The sequence below is a fragment of the Halichoerus grypus genome, chromosome 2, assembly GCF_964656455.1.
Source record: "Halichoerus grypus chromosome 2, mHalGry1.hap1.1, whole genome shotgun sequence".
Taxonomy (NCBI): domain Eukaryota; kingdom Metazoa; phylum Chordata; class Mammalia; order Carnivora; family Phocidae; genus Halichoerus; species Halichoerus grypus.
Genome location: NC_135713.1, coordinates 170,343,636 through 170,362,233, shown reverse-complemented (window position 1 = coordinate 170,362,233; position 18,598 = coordinate 170,343,636). Strand labels below are relative to the sequence as shown.

The window sequence follows — 18,598 nt, the reverse complement described above, 5'->3', positions numbered from 1 at the left end:
TTAATTTTTTTATTGTTATGTTAATCCCCATACATTACATCATTAGTTTTAGATATAGTGTTCCATGATTCATTGTTTGTGCATAACACCCAGTGCTCCATGCAGAACGTGCCCTCCTCAATACCCATCACCAGGCTAACCCATCCTCCCCCCCCTCCCCTCTAGAACCCTCAGTTTGTTTTTCAGAGTCCATCGTCTCTCATGGTTCTTCTCCCCCTCCGATTTCCCCCCCTTCATTCTTCCCCTCCTGCTACATTCTTCTTCTTCTTTTTTTCTTTCTTAACATATATTGCATTATTTGTTTCAGAGGTACAGATCTGAGATTCAACAGTCCTGCACAATTCACAGCGCTTACCAGAACACATACCCTCCCCAGTGTCCATCACCCAGTCACCCCATCCCTCCCACCCCACCCCCCACTCCAGCAACCCTCAGTTTGTTTCCTGAGATTAAGAATTCCTCATATCAGTGAGGTCATATGATACATGTCTTTCTCTGTTTGACTTATTTCGCTCAGCATGATACCCTCCAGTTCCATCCACGTCGTTGCAAATGGCAAGATCTCATTCCTTTTGATGGCTGCATAATATTCCATTGTATATATATACCAAATCCTCTTTATCCATTCATCTGTTGATGGACATCTTGGCTCTTTCCACAGTTTGGCTATTGTGGACATTGCTGCTATAAACATCGGGGTGCACGTAGCCTTTCGGGTCCCTACTTTTGTATCTTTGGGGTAAATACCCAGTAGTGCAATTGCTGGATCATATGGTAGCTCTATTTTCAACTTTTTGAGGAACCTCCATACTGTTTTCCAGAGTGGCTGCACCAGCTTGCATTCCCACCAACAGTGTAGGAGGGTTCCCCTTTCTCCGCATCCCCGCCAACATCTGTTGTTTCCTGACTTGTTAATTTTAGCCATTCTGACTGGTGTGAGGTGGTATCTCATTGAGGTTTTGATTTGGATTTCCCTGATGCCGAGCGATATTGAACACTTTTTCAGGTGTCTGTTGGCCATTTGGATGTCTTCTTTGGAAAAATGTCTGTTCATGTCTTCTGCCCATTTCTTGATTGGATTCTTTGTTCTTTTGGTGTTGAGTTTGATGAGTTCTTTATAGATTTTGGATACTAGCCCTTTATCTGATATGTCATTTGCAAATATCTTCTCCCATTCTGTCAGTTGTCTTTTGGTTTTGTTGACTGTTTCCTTTGCTTTGCAAAAGCTTTTTATCTTGATGAAGTCCCAATAGTTCATTTTTGCCCTTGCTTCCCTTGCCTTTGGCGATGTTTCTAGGAAGAAGTTGCTGAGGCTGAGGTCGAAGAGGTTGCTGCCTGTGTTCTCCTTTAGGATTTTGATGGACTCCTGTCTCACATTGAGGTCTTTCAACCATTTGGAGTCTATTTTTGTGTGTGGTGTAAGGAAATGGTCCAGTTTCATTCTTCTGCATGTGGCTGTCCAATTTTCCCAACACCATTTGTTGAAGACACTGTCTTTTTTCCATTGGACATTCTTTCCTGCTTTGTCAAAGGTTACTTGACCATAGAGTTGAGGGTCCATTTCTGGGCTCTCTATTCTGTTCCATTGATCTATGTGTCTGTTTTTGTGCCAGTATCATACTGTCTTGATGATGACAGCTTTGTAGTAGAGCTGGAAGTCTGGAATTGTGATGCCGCCAGCTTTGCTTTTCTTTTTCAACATTCCTCTGGCTATGCGGGGTCTTTTCTGGTTCCATACAAATTTTAGGATTATTTGTTCCATTTCTTTGAAGAAAGTGGATGGTATTTTGATGGGGATTGCATTGAATGTGTAGATTGCTCTAGGTAGGATTGACATCTTCACAATATTTGTTCTTCCAATCCATGAGCATGGAACGTTTTTCCATTTCTTTGTGTCTTCCTCAATTTCTTTCATGAGTATTTTATAGTTTTCTGAGTACAGATCCTTTGCCTCTTTGGTTAGATTTATTCCTAGGTATCTTATGGTTTTGGGTGCAATTGTAAATGGGATCGACTCCTTAATTTCTCTTTCTTCTGACTTGTTGTTGGTGTATAGGAATGCCACTGACTTCTGTGCATTGATTTTATATCCTGCCACTTGACTGAATTCCTGTATGAGTTCTAGCAGTTTTGGGGTGGAGTCTTTGGGATTTTCCACATAAAGTATCATATCATCTGCAAAGAGTGAGAGTTTGACTTCTTCTTTGCCAATTTGGATGCCTTTGATTTCTTTTTGTTGTCTGATTGCTGTGGCTAGGACTTCCAATACTATGTTGAATAGCAGTGGTGATAGTGGACATCCCTGCCGCGTTCCTGACCTTAGGGGGAAAGCTCTCAGTTTTTCCCCATTGAGAATGATATTCGCTGTAGGTTTTTCATAGATGGCTTTTATGATATTGAGGTATGTACCCTCTATCCCTACACTCTGAAGAGTTTTGATCAAGAAAGGATGCTGTACTTTGTCAAATGCTTTTTCTGCATCTATTGAGAGGATCATGTGATTCTTGTTTTTTCTTTTGTTAATGTATTGTATCACGTTGATTGATTTGCGGATGTTGAACCAACCTTGCAGCTCAGGGATAAATCCGACTTGGTCGTGGTGAATAATCCTTTTAATGTACTGTTGGATCCTATTGGCTAGTATTTTGGTGAGAGTTTTTGCATCCATGTTCATCAGGGATATTGGTCTGTAATTCTCCTTTTTGATGGGGTCTTTGTCTGGTTTTGGGATCAAGGTAATGCTGGCCTCATAAAATGAGTTTGGAAGTTTTCCTTCCATTTCTATTTTTTGGAACAGTTTCAGAAGGATAGGTATTAATTCTTCTTGAAATGTTTGGTAGAATTCCCCTGGGAAGCCATCTGGCCCTGGGCTTTTGTGTTTTGGGAGATTTTTGATGACTGCTTCTATTTCCTTAGTGGTTATAGGTCTGTTCAGGTGTTCTATTTCTTCCTGGTTCAGTTTTGGTAGTTGATACATCTCTAGGAATGCATCCATTACTTCCAGGTTATCTAATTTGTTGGCATAGAGTTGCTCATAATATGTTCTTATAATTGTTTGTATTTCTTTGGTGTTGGTTGTGATCTCTCCTCTTTCATTCATGATTTTGTTGATTTGGGTCATTTCTCTTTTCTTTTTGATAAGTCTGGCCAGGGGCTTATCAATCTTGTTAATTCTTTCAAAGAACCAGCTCCTAGTTTCGTTGATCTGTTCTACTGTTCTTTTGATTTCTATTTCATTGATTTCTGCTCTGATCTTTATTATTTCTCTTCTCCTGCTGGGTTTAGGCTTTATTTGCTGTTCTTTCTCCAGCTCCTTTAGGTGTAGGGTTAGGTTGTGTACTTGAGACCTTTCTTGTTTCTGGAGAAAGGCTTGTATTGCTATATACTTTCCTCTTAGGACTGCCTTTGCTGTATCCCAAAGATTTTGAATAGTTGTGTTTTCATTTTCATTGGTTTCCATGAATTTTTTTAATTCTTCTTTAATTTCCTGGTTGACCCATTCATTCTTCAGTAGGATGCTCTTTAGCCTCCATGTATTTGAGTTCTTTCTGACTTTCCTCTTGTGATTGAGTTCTAGTTTCAAAGCATTGTGGTCTGAAAATAGGCAGGGGATGATCCCAATCTTCTGGTACCGGTTGAGACCTGATTTATGACCTAGGATGTGATCTATTCTGGAGAATGTTCCATGGGCACTAGAGAAGAATGTGTATTCCGTTGCTTTGGGATGGAATGTTCTGAATATGTCTGTGAAGTCCATTTGGTCCAGTGTGTCATTTAAAGTCTTTATTTCCTTGTTGATCTTTTGCTTAGACGATCTGTCCATTTCAGTGAGGGGGGTGTTAAAGTCCCCCACTATTATTGTATTGTTGTCGATGTGTTTCTTTGCTTTTGTTATTAATTGCCTTATATAATTGGCTGCTCCCATGTTAGGGGCATAGATATTTACAATTGTTAGATCTTCTTGTTGGATAGACCCTTTAAGTATGATATAGTGTCCTTCCTCATCTCTTATTACAGTCTTTGGTTTAAAATCTAATTTGTCTGATATAAGGATTGCCACCCCAGCTTTCTTTTGGTGTCCATTAGCATGGTAAATGGTTTTCCACCCCCTCACTTTCAATCTGGGGGTGTCTTTGGGTCTAAAATGAGTCTCTTGCAGACAGCATATCGATGGGTCTTGTTTTTTAATCCAATCTGATAGCCTGTGTCTTTTGATTGGGGCATTTAACCCATTTACATTCAGGGTAACTATTGAAAGATAGGAGTTCAGTGCCATTGTATTGCCTGTAAAGTGACTGTTACTGTATATTGTTTGTGTTCCTTTCTGGTCTATGTTGCTTTTAGGCTCTCTCTTTGCTTAGAGGACCCCTTTCAATATTTCTTGTAGGGCTGGTTTCGTGTTTGCAAATTCCTTTAGTTTTTGTTTGTCCTGGAAGCTTTTTATCTCTCCTTCTATTTTCAATGACAGCCTAGCTGGATATAGTATTCTTGGCTGCATATTTTTCTCATTTAGTGCTCTGAATATGTCCTGCCAGTCCTTTCTGGCCTGCCAGGTCTCTGTGGATAAGTCTGTTGCCAATCTAATGTTTCTACCATTGTAGGTTACATATCTCTTCTCCCGAGCTGCTTTCAGGATTTTCTCTTTGTCTCTGAGACTCGTAAGTTTTACTATTAGATGTCGGGGTGTTGACCTATTTTTATTGATTTTGAGAGGGGTTCTCTGTGCTTCCTGGATTTTGATGCCTGTTTCCTTCCCCAAATTAGGGAAGTTCTCTGCTATAATTTGCTCCATTATACCTTCTGCCCCTCTCTCTCTTTCTTCTTCTTCTGGGATCCCAATTATTCTAATGTTGTTTCGTCTTATGGTATCGTTTATCTCTCGAATTCTGCCCTCGTGATCCAGTAGTTGTTTATCTCTCTTTTTCTCAGCTTCTTTATTTTCCATCATTTGGTCTTCTATCTCACTGATTCTTTCTTCTGCCTCATTTATCCTAGCAGTTAGCGCCCCCATATTTGATTGCACCTCATTAATAGCCTTTTTGATTTCTACTTGGTTCGATTTTAGTTCTTTTACTTCTCCAGAAAGGGTTTCTCTAATAACTTCCATGTTTTTTCAAGCCCAGCTAGTATCTTTAAAGTGATGATTCTGAACTCTAGATCTGACATCGTACTAATGTCCGTATTGAGTAGGTCCCTGGCAGTCGGTACTACCTCTTGTTCTTTTTGTTGAGGTGATTTTTTCCGTCTTGTCATTTTGTGCAGAGGAGAATAGATTAATGAGAGAACAAAATGCTAGCAGGGTAACAACGTCCCCAGAAAATATACTCTAAACAAATCAGAAAAGACCTGGAGCAGTGGGAAAAGAAAGGGAAAGAGAGAAAAAAGAAAAGGAAAGAAAAAAAGAAAAAAGAAAAAGATAAAGATAAAAACAAACAAAAGCAGAACAAAACAAAACAAAACAAAGACAGAATGTGATCAAATATGATCAGGCTGGATTATAGATCAGTGCCACACACTAGATTTTGGGTGTATTTTGGTCTGTTAAAAGAAAGTCCCTCCCAAAATTTTAAAGAAAGAAAAACTTATATATGTACAAAAATAAGGGTTGATATGATGAAGGGATGGAATATGACTGTAAAGATGGAAATTATAAAAAATTTTAAAAAAGGATTTGATAAGTTGTTTGAAAAAAGAAAGAAGAGGATTAAAAAAAAAGAGAAAAAAGGGAGAGAATGTGATCAGGCAGGGGAGTAGAAAAAAACCATACACTAGAGATTTAGAGTATATTTTGATCTGTTAGAAGAAACTATCTCAAGATTTTAAAGAGAGAACAACTTATATATATATGCCAAAAATACGGGTAACTACTATGAAGGGATAGAATATGACTTTAAAAATGAAAAATAAAAATGTTTTTTTTTAAAAAAGGGATTGATAAGATGTTGGTTGAAAAAGGGAAAAAGAAAAATTCAAAAAAAAAGAAAAAAGGAAAAAAGAAAAAAAGACAGTTAAAAAAAATAATTAACTTTGAAAGACTAAAGAATCATGGTAAAAAAGCCATGAATTCTATGTGCAGTGTTCCCCTAGCGCTGGAGTTCTGCCGTTCTCATTGATCGGTAAACTTGGTCTTGGCTGGCTGTTCTCGCTGATCTTCTGGGGGAGGGGCCTGTTGCCGTGGTTCCCAAATGTCTTTGCCGGAGGCAAAATTGCCCCGCCCTTGCCGGTCTGGGCTAAGTAATCTGCTCGGGTTTGCTCTCAGGAGCTTTTGTTCCCTGCAAGCTCTCCGTACAGCTTTGGAGGCGGAGAGTGAAAATGGCAGCCTCCCAGTCTCCGCCCCGGCGGAGCCGAGAACTCGGGGTCCCGCTCCTCAGCGAGCCCCCAGAGAAAAGCAGTCAGTCACTCCCGTCTCCCTGGTCTCTGGCCACACTCCGCGCTCACCCGGCCTGTGACCGCGCCTTTCTATCTGGCACCCGACCCTGGGTGGAGTCTCCAAACCCAGCAGATCCCTGCGGTGCGCTCCCGCGCCTCTCCTCCCGGGGGAAGAAGGTGAGTCTCCCCGGATCTGCCGCTTGTTGGGTCCCTGCTGGAGGAGCAGTGGCCCTACTGTGCCGCGGATCACGGTTTATGGCAACCCCGAGCTGAGAGCCCGCGCCTGGGCTCCGTCTCTGCAGCCGGCTTCCCCGCTCCGATACCTGGGAGCTCTGCCGCACTCAGGCACCCCCGGTCTTTCTGTGACCCCGAGGGTCCTGAGACCACACTGTCCCGCGAGGGTTCCACCCCCCACTTCGCCACCAGAGTGACGTCCCTCAGCGGAGCAGACTTCTAAAAGTTTCGATTTTGTGCTCCGTGGCTCTATCACTTGCCAGAAGCGGCTGTCGTAGGCCCCTCCCCCGCCGTCTATCCTCCCGAATATCGCCTCGGATTCACTTCTCCGCACGTCCTACCTTCCAGAAAGTGGTCGCTTTTCTGTTCAGAGAGTTGTTGCTCTTCTTTTCTTTGATCTCCTGTTGAGTTTGTAGGTGTTCTGAATGGTTTGATCCCTATCCAGCTGAATTCCTGAGAGGAGACGAAATCCAGGTCTCCTACTCCTCCGCCATCTTGCTCCGCCCCTCTCTAACAAATTTCTTTAACACGAGCTCTCTCGGGGCCTATAATAACACGTGTGCTGACTCTAATAGGGGAGGTTGGGCAAGCGAAACTTCCCCAACTGCCTGGGCCACAGTACCCTTTCTTCCCCTGACAGTGACCTATTAGCATCTTAGGGAACCCCAGGGTTCCTCGGGACACGGTTTGCCAAACATAGGGTTTTAAGACTATGGGCTTGAAAACAGCCTCGGATTCCACTCTTTTTCCCACCCCCTCACCCCCCACGCCCCCCACCCCTGTTCACTGCTCTGCACTTCAGTTTTCTCACCTGTGAAACAGAGGCAGCAGCAACTACATCCCAAAATTATTGCAAGGACCCAAGGTCATAATGGATGTAACGTGAAGAGTGGGCCTGGCAGGTGTGGAGGCAAGAAATATACATGGAGGCTGTTATTTATAACCTCATATGCACTAAAGGTATTACCTCATAGGGTCATTGTAGAGATTAGATGAAGTAAGATATGAAATAATGTGCACAAAGTACTTGGCATCTAGGAGAGCCTTGGAAAGGCAGACTCGTCTTGCTGCCTCCGTGCTCGGAGCGCTAGGACTAGCTAGTACAAGATTTCCTGTGCCAGGAAGCCATCAACTACCTCCAATACGGAGCATTCCCCATCTGCTTATAACTGTTCTGAAGAAGGTGACATTCGAAGCTTCGTCAGGCCCTTGAGTTTTTTAAGTAATTGAAGCACTAAGAGTCTGAAGTGACTCACCCCGTGCTGTTTATTCTGGTCTCATTTGCACAAAAGAAAGGAAAATCAGCAGCTCTAACCACCCACTGCAAAGTGCTAGGGATTCGAATAGCTGGAGAAAATACCGAAAATAATTTCCTGGGCCCGGTTTGGCTCTTCCTTATCCCAGCGGGGTTGGAAAATGTGTGGTGGGTCCTGAGTCATCAAATCCAGTACCACCCCCCACAGCCCTCGGTGGGTCACTGGGTCCCCTGAAGAGGGGAGGAGGGGAAGGAAAGGGGGGACGGAGGAGAGAGGAGACGTGCCCTAAGCAACCCCACTGGATTTCCAGTTCACACTGGAAACAAAGGGGAAAGAAAATGTGTTTTAAAAATCTACCATCGTTGACTGAACACCTACTACAAGTGAGGCACACAACCAGATACAGGAGAGGAAACAGTTACGCCCAGAGGCAGTGCTTGACTAATAATAACGAAAAGAATCAGAGTATAAGCTCCCACATGTCAAGCATCTACTATGCACCAGGCACATTGCTTGGCATTTTCTATCCCAATCTCAGATATAATTCTTCAAGATAGGAATTATTATCAACTCTTTAGGGAAAGTGGAGAACGCAGACATTGATACCTTCGGCCATCCATTCACACAGAAGACTCTGGGCCAGGCGCCAGGCTGGACCCTGAGAATGCACAGACTAGAACACAGGCTCTAAGTGGGGTGCAGCAGTCTGGTGACTTTCCCCAAGGTCACGAGCAAGCAGTGGGGGAGCAGGGATACAGCCCAGCCCTCTGCACCCGACTTGTGCCCAGCCTGCAGCATCAAGAAGTTGCCTTTGAGTCAGGCCCCCACGGGGCTCCCAGATTCCCGGGGATGGGACATAAACTGTACTAGGGCAGTGGCCCTTGCAATACCGTGGGGCGGGCTGGGAGCACAGCCCGTGCTTCTGCACCAGAGTCAACAGCACAGCTCATTTATTTTAAATAAAAACATTTAAAAGCATGAGTTGCACTATCTAGCAAAGAGGACTTTGTCTTTGCCGTCACAGATTTTGCTGCAGAAATCACCATATTATACAGGACGATCCCTGTGCTAGTTTACCCCGAGGGGTCCTCTGTGCATGGTGTGTTTTGCTAGACCTATCTCGAGTCTCCTCTCCCAAGATCCAGAGGCAAGCACTGTACCTGCCTTATGTCACTTAATCCTCATAACAAGCCTACAAGGTGATGCTGGTGTCCCTATTTTACAGAAGGGAAACTTAAGGGTCAAAGAGGAGGGATCCAAGGTCACCCAGGAGGGAAAGAAAGCTGGGTTCAGACCCAGCTCTGTCTGGAGTTAGAGTCTGGGTTCTTCCCACGACATCAGGCTGTAGGTTCCCGTGTGCTCTGGGGGAGTGGTAGACACAGCATGCTTAGAGGTGTTCAGCATGGCATGTGGGAAAAGACAAACACCCAGGAGCCAAAGACTCCTGTCCGGCTCAGCCACCACAAGAATCATGTTGCAAGATGGACTGCTCCGTCATGCTGAGCCTCCTCTGTAGGATGTGTGTGCACCCTGGGCTGTGCCAGCCTGTGTGTGTGTGGGGGGGGGGGTGTATGCAGTTCACAGATCTGCCAGAGCAAATCACAAAACTGTGATTCATTTCTGCTTTTTGAGGAAAGGTGACCTCCAGAGAGAAGCCCAGCCTTACACACCTGAGAGCTTCCCAGAAACCACTGTGCTTTTGTAACTCTCTCCTTTTTCCACCCTCCATACCCCACCACAAGTTTGGGTGGCCATCAGTCAATGGGAAACGCCCCACTGCAGCAGGAGTTCTCAGCCAGCAGAACCAACATCTCCACTTTGCTCCCCCACATGAAGCACCTGAGTGCAGGCCGAAAGTGTTCTAGAGGCACCAGAAAGGCGCTGGCCTCTACGTCTTCACAATGGCTTGTGGCTAAGATCTGGGCCTTTGGCCTGTGGCTGCACCTATATTTTCAAAATGTATATGTTCCTGACAGGTTATGTCTACATTATATTTTATCAAATTACCTTTTAATTTACTCTGAAATTCCAGCCTGCAAAAATACATAAATTGAAATTATTAACATTCCAACAGTCAACCCAGTTGCCCAAGCCAGAAACCTAGGAGCTCCTCCCTCTTTCTAACCTCCCCATCCAATCAATCTGTAAGCCCTATAGTTATTGATCTACCATGGACAGCTCCCCCCTCCCCCATGGGTCCAGCTCTCCCCACCTCCACTGCCACCTCCTCAAGGTTCTCAGCTGAATTAGTGAAACACCCCAGGACTCATTTTCCCTACCCCATCACACTCTGAGTTGAACCACCCACCCACTGCCTCACCTCCACCCTGGAGCCAGAGTGCTCTCTCCATTTCCAGCCTGGTCATGATCCTCCCCTCTTTAAAACCACCCTGTGGCTCCCATCACCTTCCAAATAAAATCCAAACCCCACAGCATGGCATCTACAGCCGTGACCATCCCAGCTGTCCCTGACTCATCTGTTCCCTCCCCCCAAGCACACACCCTTAGGCCAGGCCAGACTTCAGGGTGGCTCCTTGAACCCACCATGCCCTCAATGTGCCCCCTTCGAGTCTTTGCAAGTACTGCTTAGAGTACCTTTCTGCTCCTTCCTTGATGAACACTTCTTCACCAGTCAGGACATCTCCTGCTGAACGGGCACCTTCCACCTCCAGCCCACCACACCCAGTGCTAATTGGCTTGGGAGGTCTGCTCACTCAAACTATAGGAATGATGCTTCCCCCCACCTTCCAGACTGCAGGCCACTTGTAGACTGTCTCCCACCTCTGCATCCACAGAGCCCAGACTACTGAAGGACTGACCACTCTTAAAGTCTCTTTAATGTATCACCTCCTGAAGACTTGAGTTTTTGCTTAGACCTTGCAACTTATTTAAAGTCTTGAAACTGGAGACAGGAAAACTATGAACTGCTGCCAATCAATGATCAATCAGAGGCGAAGTTCACTTGTCTCTGAAATTATCAGGGGAGTCAATGAGAACATAAGGAATCATTTATGAAACTAGTGTACATTTGACTTTTAAATCATTGGATTAAATGCAACAGACTTACATTTATTTGAAAGGACATGTTTACAAAATCACATGTCCATGAAAAACATTTTGGAAACTACATTAAAAAACACCCATAGTTCTACAACCCAAACCTCGCCACTAGCATGCTGGTTTAATTCCTTCCAGTCTTTTTTCTGTGTGTAGGTTTAAGGGTGGTTTAAATATCAATTTGAGTGATTCTCTATGTATCATTTCACAAGTGGCTATTCCCCTTATGTTCACATTTAGCATGTTCACGGTATTACACACACATTGTTCAAGAGTGACATAAAACTCGACTGTGTGGATGTTCCATAGATTGTGTCTCATTCCTCTACTGTCAGATGTTTAAACCCGTTCTACTATGTCCTAATCCTGAGTAATGCTGGGACACGTGTATTTCTGGATTTGTTAGGACAGATTCCCAGAAGCAGGATTACGAGTCAAAGGCTAGGAACATGACAGAGGCTCTTGAGAAATGTTGCCTCCAGTTTTCCAACCAGATGCCCCGATTTGTACTCTCCCCGCAAGTGCACGAGAATCCCCACTTTCCTGCACCGTGCCCCACCTGTGATTATTATTTTACAATATCTATTCTGTTTTGACTGATGAGAAGTGAATCCACACTGTTTTGCCTTGTTTTTTCTGGATGAAGAAGGAGATGAAGCATTTTCCATAGGTTTGCTTACGAGATGTATTTCCTCATATGTAGAGCTTCATCTCCCTTTGCAGGGAAACACCTTAGAGGAGAGAGAGCATGAGCTGGGCGCACACTCAGTCCCTGACTCCTTGCACCAGCCTCGTGATCCTGGCTGTGTCGCTGTAGCTCGGAGACTTGTTTCCCTGTCTGTGGATTTAGGATTCTAACCTAATAGCAACTTCCACCCACCTGGCAAAAGGGCCCCAGGAACGCAGCAGACAGGCAGTTTCAGCTCCCCTTTCCTTCTTTTTGAGCCCTGAGCCTTTGTCATTGCCGCGGGGTAATCTTTTAGGTCCCTGCTACTTGGAGATCTGCAGCATCAGCATCACCTGGGAACTTGCTAGAAACACAATCGTGGACCCCACCCCACACTAATAGCATCAGAATCTGCATTTTAACAGGATCCCCACGTAATTCGTATGCATATTAAAGTTCGGGGTGCTCTGCTTTCAGATTTGAGGGTAATGGTTGTGGTCTCCAGGAATGATACCCAGCGCCAACCCGGGGAGGAAGAGGCAGATTATGAGCCTGGGACCTGGGAGGTCTGACACAAGCCACATTCTCACAGGGCTTCTGCCAGCCCCAGAGAAGAGATGGCAAGCAGAGCACATGCATTCTCTTTGAAGGCAGCCCAGCAGGTGCAGTCTCTGGGAAAACAGCCCTCAGCCAGCAGCTCAGGGGTGTACTTTTTGCCCAAAAAGGGGCTGCATCATGGGGAAGAGCCAACCAGGGGTGCAGGTAAGAGGTTGAAGACTGAGCAGGACATAGGGACCTGATCCCGGGTCATACTGACATTCTGATTTGTTGCCGGAAGGTCTCAGATGGGAACTAGGGATGCTTCAGGGCTTGGGGAGCAGGCCCTTGTTCATTTAGACCCCACCCATTGTTCTCCCCTTCTCCCCTCGCTTACTGGGGGAGGGGGGTGAGAGATTCGTGAGAACTTGGCCCTAAACGTGGCAGACGAGCAGCTGGTTGGGAACACAGAGACACATGTTTTCCAGCCAGTGGTCACTCTGCCGCATAGATGGGGCCACCCTCAGAGAGAACAGCAGTAGCACACTCATGTCTGTCATCCTGTTCTGCCTTGTCATGCTCTCAGCCTATGAGAAAGCCTGCTTGGGCAAGAGGGAATCGGCATTCTCGGGACTGGAGTATGCATCCTATCTCACTGAGCCTTCTGTCTGCCCTCTGATGAGGAATCCCATTCTTCAGTTGAGCAAATGAAGGCTCGGACTCCCAGCTAGGACTCCCAGCCCCCCAGGGTGACATGGGAGGAGCTCCCCAGCTCCAAGGAGCTCCTCTCACTCACCCACATGACAGATCAGGAAGCTGAACTTGAAAGTTTAAGAAACTCAAAGTTCCAAAAAGGGATGGGGACAGGACTAGAAGTAGGGTCTAGGCCTTCAGAAACCTAGGTCACGGTTTTCAATTAAGCCACACTCTGTCCCACTGAGCTTTACGGCCAGGCCTCATGTCACCACGGCTGCCAGGCTCAGCCTCCAGTAGCTAAAAGAATAACCCCATTGAAAGAAAACGGGGGGCACGGGAGGCAGCACCTGGCTGGCTGGGTCGGTGGGGCGTGACTCCTGATCTCAGGGTTGTGGGCTCAAGCCCCACGTTAGGTGTCAAGATTATTTAAAATAAAATCTTAAAAAATAAGACTAACCCCGTTGGGACTCTGTCACTGCTGGGAATTTAGCATTTAGCATCCGGACTCCTGAACCAGCAGCATCTCTTCTCGACCCTCCAGCTGCACCCCCTCCCATCCCTGCCAGCTTGTTTCAGAGCCTCCACATTTGCAGGCCTCCAAGAGTTTTCTCCAGTCTTTCCAAGCAGGGTTGTTGTTGTTTCTTTCCACCCTCAGCTCATAAGACTGGTCTGTGCCCACCCTCTGGCCATGGCAGCCAGAGAAATCCTCCCGAATTCAGAGGCATTGGAGCTTCTCCCTGAGGGTCGGCTCCCCAGCCTGCAGCTTCGAGAGGCCTCCACGGGGAGCCCCAAGAACCTGTTTGCACACAAGATAAGTAAGAATTATCTGCACGGGGTATGTTTTGGATGCTCTTTTGGAGGCGTCAACATTCTGTCCAAACGGAGTTTACACGATTAGTTTGTTTAGCACATAGATAGAAACATCTCAGAGCTGGAGCTGAAAAGTCATGGCATCTTGGGAAATTCAGAGAAGTAAAGTGCTTTGCCCAAGATCACACAGCAAGTGGCTGGCAGAGCCTAAACAGAGCCCAGTGTGCTGTCCCTTGACACTCAGCAGCCTCCTCCCTTCCCCTAGGGGTCAAGGAATATCTGTCCAAATGATGGATGATGTTGGTTCAGGTGGAGGTCAATGTAGCCGGAGGGGCAGGTGTCAGGAAGGGGAGGACACCTAGAGGTCCAGCCTCACTTCGTTCCTTACTGGCACTGATATCTCACATCTCAACCCCGTTCTCTCCTCCTGCTTCAGGAAGTGTATGAGTTTCTTGCAGCTGCTATAACAAAATGACCACAAACAGGGGCTTCAAACAACAGAAACATATTGTCTTACAGTGTTGGAGGCCGGCAGTCCAAGATGAGTCTTACAAGGTGAAAAGCAAAGTGTTGGCAGGCCTGGCTCCTTCTGGAGGCTCCAGGGGAGAATTCATTCCTGGCCTCTCACAGCTTCCGGTGGCTGTTGGCATTCCTTGGCTTGTAGCCCCTCGATTTGGTCCGTTCCCCATCCCCACATGGCCATCTTTTCTGTACTCAAATCCTCCAGCTGTCTGCCTTTTGCAAGGCCTTTGGGATTATTCCTACAGATTCCAGGAAAATCTTCCCATCTCAAGAACCTCAACTTAATCTCATCTGTCAACTTCTTTTTGCCAGGTTCTAGGGACTAGGATGTGGATGTCTTTGGGGGCCGTTAGCTCACCATGGGTAGTGACAAAATATGGTTAAGAGTATAAGCTCTACAGAGGCACCTGGGTGGCTCAGTTGGTTAAGTGTCTGCCTTCGGCTCAGGTCATGATCCCAAGGTCCTGCGATCAAGTCCTACATCAGGCTTCTCGCTCAGCAGGGAGTCTGCTTCTCTCTCTCTCCCTCTGCTCTTCACTCCTGCTCATGCTCTCTCTCTCTTTCTACCTCTCTCAAATAAATAAATAATCTTTTAAAAAAAAGAGAGAGAGTATAAGCCTTACAGACAGTGGGTTCACATTTTAGCTCTTGTACTTGCTCACTGCGTGACCTTGGTTTTTCAACCTTCCTGGGGCTCCACTGTTTCTTCTTCTATCAGATGGAAGTCACATTATGTCCCTTCGGGGGCTATGGTGAGGACCAGGCACGATTCACACTGGGCACCCAATACTGTAGCTGGTGCAATGGAGGTATTTAATGCAGGCAACCAGAGGTGCTCTGGGATCCCAGAACTCTGCTCCTTCACTCTCAGAAGGAGGGTCTACTGGTCTGGCCCAGCCTTGCTCCTTGCTGATATTAAGGAGTCAGCAAATGCTGTAGGATGTGAGAGCCAACCAATGGTGCACACAGATTGAGTCTCCATTATCATCAAAATTAAGTTTGCACCAGGTCCATTTGGATTAGCTGGTAATGCAAGAGGCAAAGCACTGATCTATGGTAAGAGAATTCTGAATAAGTGACTTTGTGATAATGTAATATTGGAAAGAGGCAGAAGGGCCTGTGGGCTCTGCCTGCCTCCCTGCTAAGAAATTCCACCAGGTCCAATCTTTGCTTTGATTTTGTTTCATTTCATTCATTTTTTCCTTTAACTTTTTAAATTTTTTTATTGTTATGTTAATCACCATACATTACATCATTAGTTTTAGATGTAGTGTTCCATGATTCATTGTTTGCGCATAACACCCAGTGCTCCATGCAGAATGTGCCCTCTTTAATACCCATCACCAGGCTAACCCATCCTCCCACCCCCCTCCCCTCTAGAACCCTCAGTTTGTTCTTCAGAGTCCATCGTCTCTCATGGTTCATCTCCCCCTCCGATTCCCTCCCTTCATTCTTCCCCTCCTGCTATCTTCTTTTTTTTCTTAACATATATTGCATTATTTATTTCAGAAGTACAGATATGTGATTCAACAGTCTTGCACAATTCACAGCACTCACCATAGCACATACACTCCCCAATGTCTATCACCCAACCACCCCATCCCTCCCACCCCACCCCCCACTCCAGCAACCCTCAGTTTGTTTCCTGAGATTAAGAATTCCTCATATCAGTGAGGTCATATGATACATGTCTTTCTCTGTTTGACTTATTTCGCTCAGCATAATACCCTCCAGTTCCATCCACGTCGTTGCAAATGGCAAGATCTCATTCCTTTTGATGGCTGCATAATATTCCATTGTATATATATACCACCTCTTCTTTATCCATTCATCTGTTGATGGACATCTTGGCTCTTTCCACAGTTTGGCTATTGTGGACATGGCTGCTATAAACATCAGGGTGCACGTACCCTTTCGGGTCCCTACTTTTGTATCTTTGGGGTAAATACCCAGGAGTGCAATTGCTGGATCGTATGGTAGCTCTATTTTCAACTTTTTGAGGAACCTCCATACTGTTTTCCAGAGTGGCTGCACCAGCTTGCATTCCCACCAACAGTGTAGGAGGGTTCCCCTTTCTACGCATCCCCGCCAACATCTGTCATTTCCTGACTTGTTAATTTTAGCCATTCTGACTGGTGTGAGGTGGTATCTCATTGAGGTTTTGATTTGGATTTCCCTGATGCCGAGCGATATTGAACACTTTTTCATGTGTCTGTTGGCCATTTGGATGTCTTCTTTGGAAAAATGCCTGTTCACGTCTTCTGCCCATTTCTTGATTGGATTCTTTGTTCTTTTGGTGTTGAGTTTGATGAGTTCTTTATAGATTTTGGATACTAGCCCTTTATCTGATATGTCATTTGCAAATATCTTCTCCCATTCTGTCAGTTGTCTTTTGGTTTTGTTGACTGTTTGCTTTGCAAAAGCTTTTTATCTTGATGAAGTCCCAATAGTTCATTTTTGCCCTTGCTTCCCTTGCCTTTGGCGATGTTTCTAGGAAGAAGTTGCTGCGGCTGAGGTCGAAGAGGTTGCTGCCTGTGTTCTCCTTTAGGATTTTGATGGACTCCTGTCTCACATTGAGGTCTTTCAACCACTTTGAGTTTATTTTTGTGTGTGGTGTTGGGAAATGGTCCAGTTTCATTCTTCTGCATGTGGCTGTCCAGTTTTCCCAACACCATTTGTTGAAGAGACTGTCTTTGGACTGTCTCTTCTTTGAAGAGAATGTCATTGGACATTCTTTCCTGCTTTGTCAAAGATTAGTTGACCATAGAGTTGAGGGTCCATTTCTGGGCTCTCTATTCTGTTCCATTGATCTATGTGTCTGTTTTTATGCCAGTACCATACTGTCTTGATGATGACAGCTTTGTAATAGAGCTGGAAGTCCGGAATTGTGATGCCGCCCACTTTGCTTTTCTTTTTCAACATTCCTCTGGCTATGCGGGGTCTTTTCTGGTTCCATACAAATTTTAGGATTATTTGTTCCATTTCTTTGAAAAAAGTGGATGGTATTTTGATGGGGATTGCATTGAATGTGTAGATTGCTCTAGGTAGCATTGACATCTTCACAATATTTGTTCTTCCAATCCATGAGCATGGAACGTTTTTCCATTTCTTTGTGTCTTCCTCAATTTCTTTCATGAGTATTTGATAGTTTTCTGAGTACAGATCCTTTGCCTCTTTGGTTAGATTTATTCCTAGGTATCTTATGGTTTTGGGTGCAATTGTAAATGGGATCGACTCCTTAATTTCTCTTTCTTCTGTCTTGTTGTTGGTGTATAGGAATGCCACTGATTTCTGTGCATTGATTTTATATCCTGCCACTTTACTGAATTCCTGTATGCGTTCTAGCAGTTTTGGGGTGGAGTCTTTTGGGTTTTCCATATAAAGTATCATATCATCTGCAAAGAGTGAGAGTTTGACTTCTTCTTTGCCGCTTTGGATGCCTTTTTTTGTTGTTGTCTGATTGCTGTGACTAGGACTTCTAATACTCTGTTGAATAGCAGTGGTGATAGTGGACATCCCTGCTGCATTCCTGACCTTAGGTGGAAAGCTCTCAGTTTTTCCCCATTGAGAATGATATTCGCTGTAGGTTTTTCATAGATGGCTTTTATGATACTGAGGTATGTACCCTCTATGCCTATACTCTGAAGAGTTTTGATCAAGAAAGGATGCTGTACTTTGTCAAATGCTTTTTCTGCATCTATTGAGAGGATCCTGTGATTCTTGTTCTTTCTTTTGTTAATGTATTGTATCACGTTGATTGATTTGCGGATGTTGAACCAACCTTGCAGCCTAGGGATAAATCCCACTTGGTCGTGGTGAATAATCCTTTTAATGTACTGTTGGATCCTCTGGACAAAATGACAAGATGGAAAAAATCATCTCAACAAAAAGAACAAGAGGTAGGGACCTACTCAATAAGGACATTAGTACAATGTCGGATCTAGAGTTCAGAATCATCACTTTAAAGATACTAGCTGGGCCTAGTATCCTATTGGCTAGTATTTTGGTGAGAATTTTTGCATCCATGTTCATCAAGGATATTGGTCTGTAATTCTCCTTTTTGTGGGTCTTTTTCTGGTTTTGGGATCAAGGTAATGATGGCCTCATAAAACGAGGTTGGAAGTTTTCCTTCCATTTCTATTTTTTGGAACAGTTTCAGAAGAATAGGTATTAATTCTTCTTGAAATATTTGGTAGAATTCCCCTGGGAAGCCATCTGGCCCTGGGCTTTTGTTTGTTGGGAGATTTTTAATGACTGCTTCAATTTCCTTAGTGGTTATAGGTCTGTTCAGGTTTTCTATTTCTTCCTGGTTCAGTTTTGGTAGTTGATACATCTTTAGGAATGCATCCATTTCTTCCAGGTTATCTAATTTGCTGGCATAGAGTTGTTCATAATATGTTCTTATAATTGTTTGTCTTCTTTGGTGTTGGTTGTGATTTCTCCTCTTTCA

The 18,598-nt window shown here is 44.8% G+C and overlaps 1 protein-coding gene across 2 annotated transcripts in view; it reads left to right on the top strand.

Annotated features, from left to right (window-relative positions):
* ASIC2 (acid sensing ion channel subunit 2) overlaps window positions 1-18,598 on the top strand; it is a 1,112,496-nt gene that overhangs the window by 879,127 nt on the left and 214,771 nt on the right. The window lies entirely within an intron of this gene.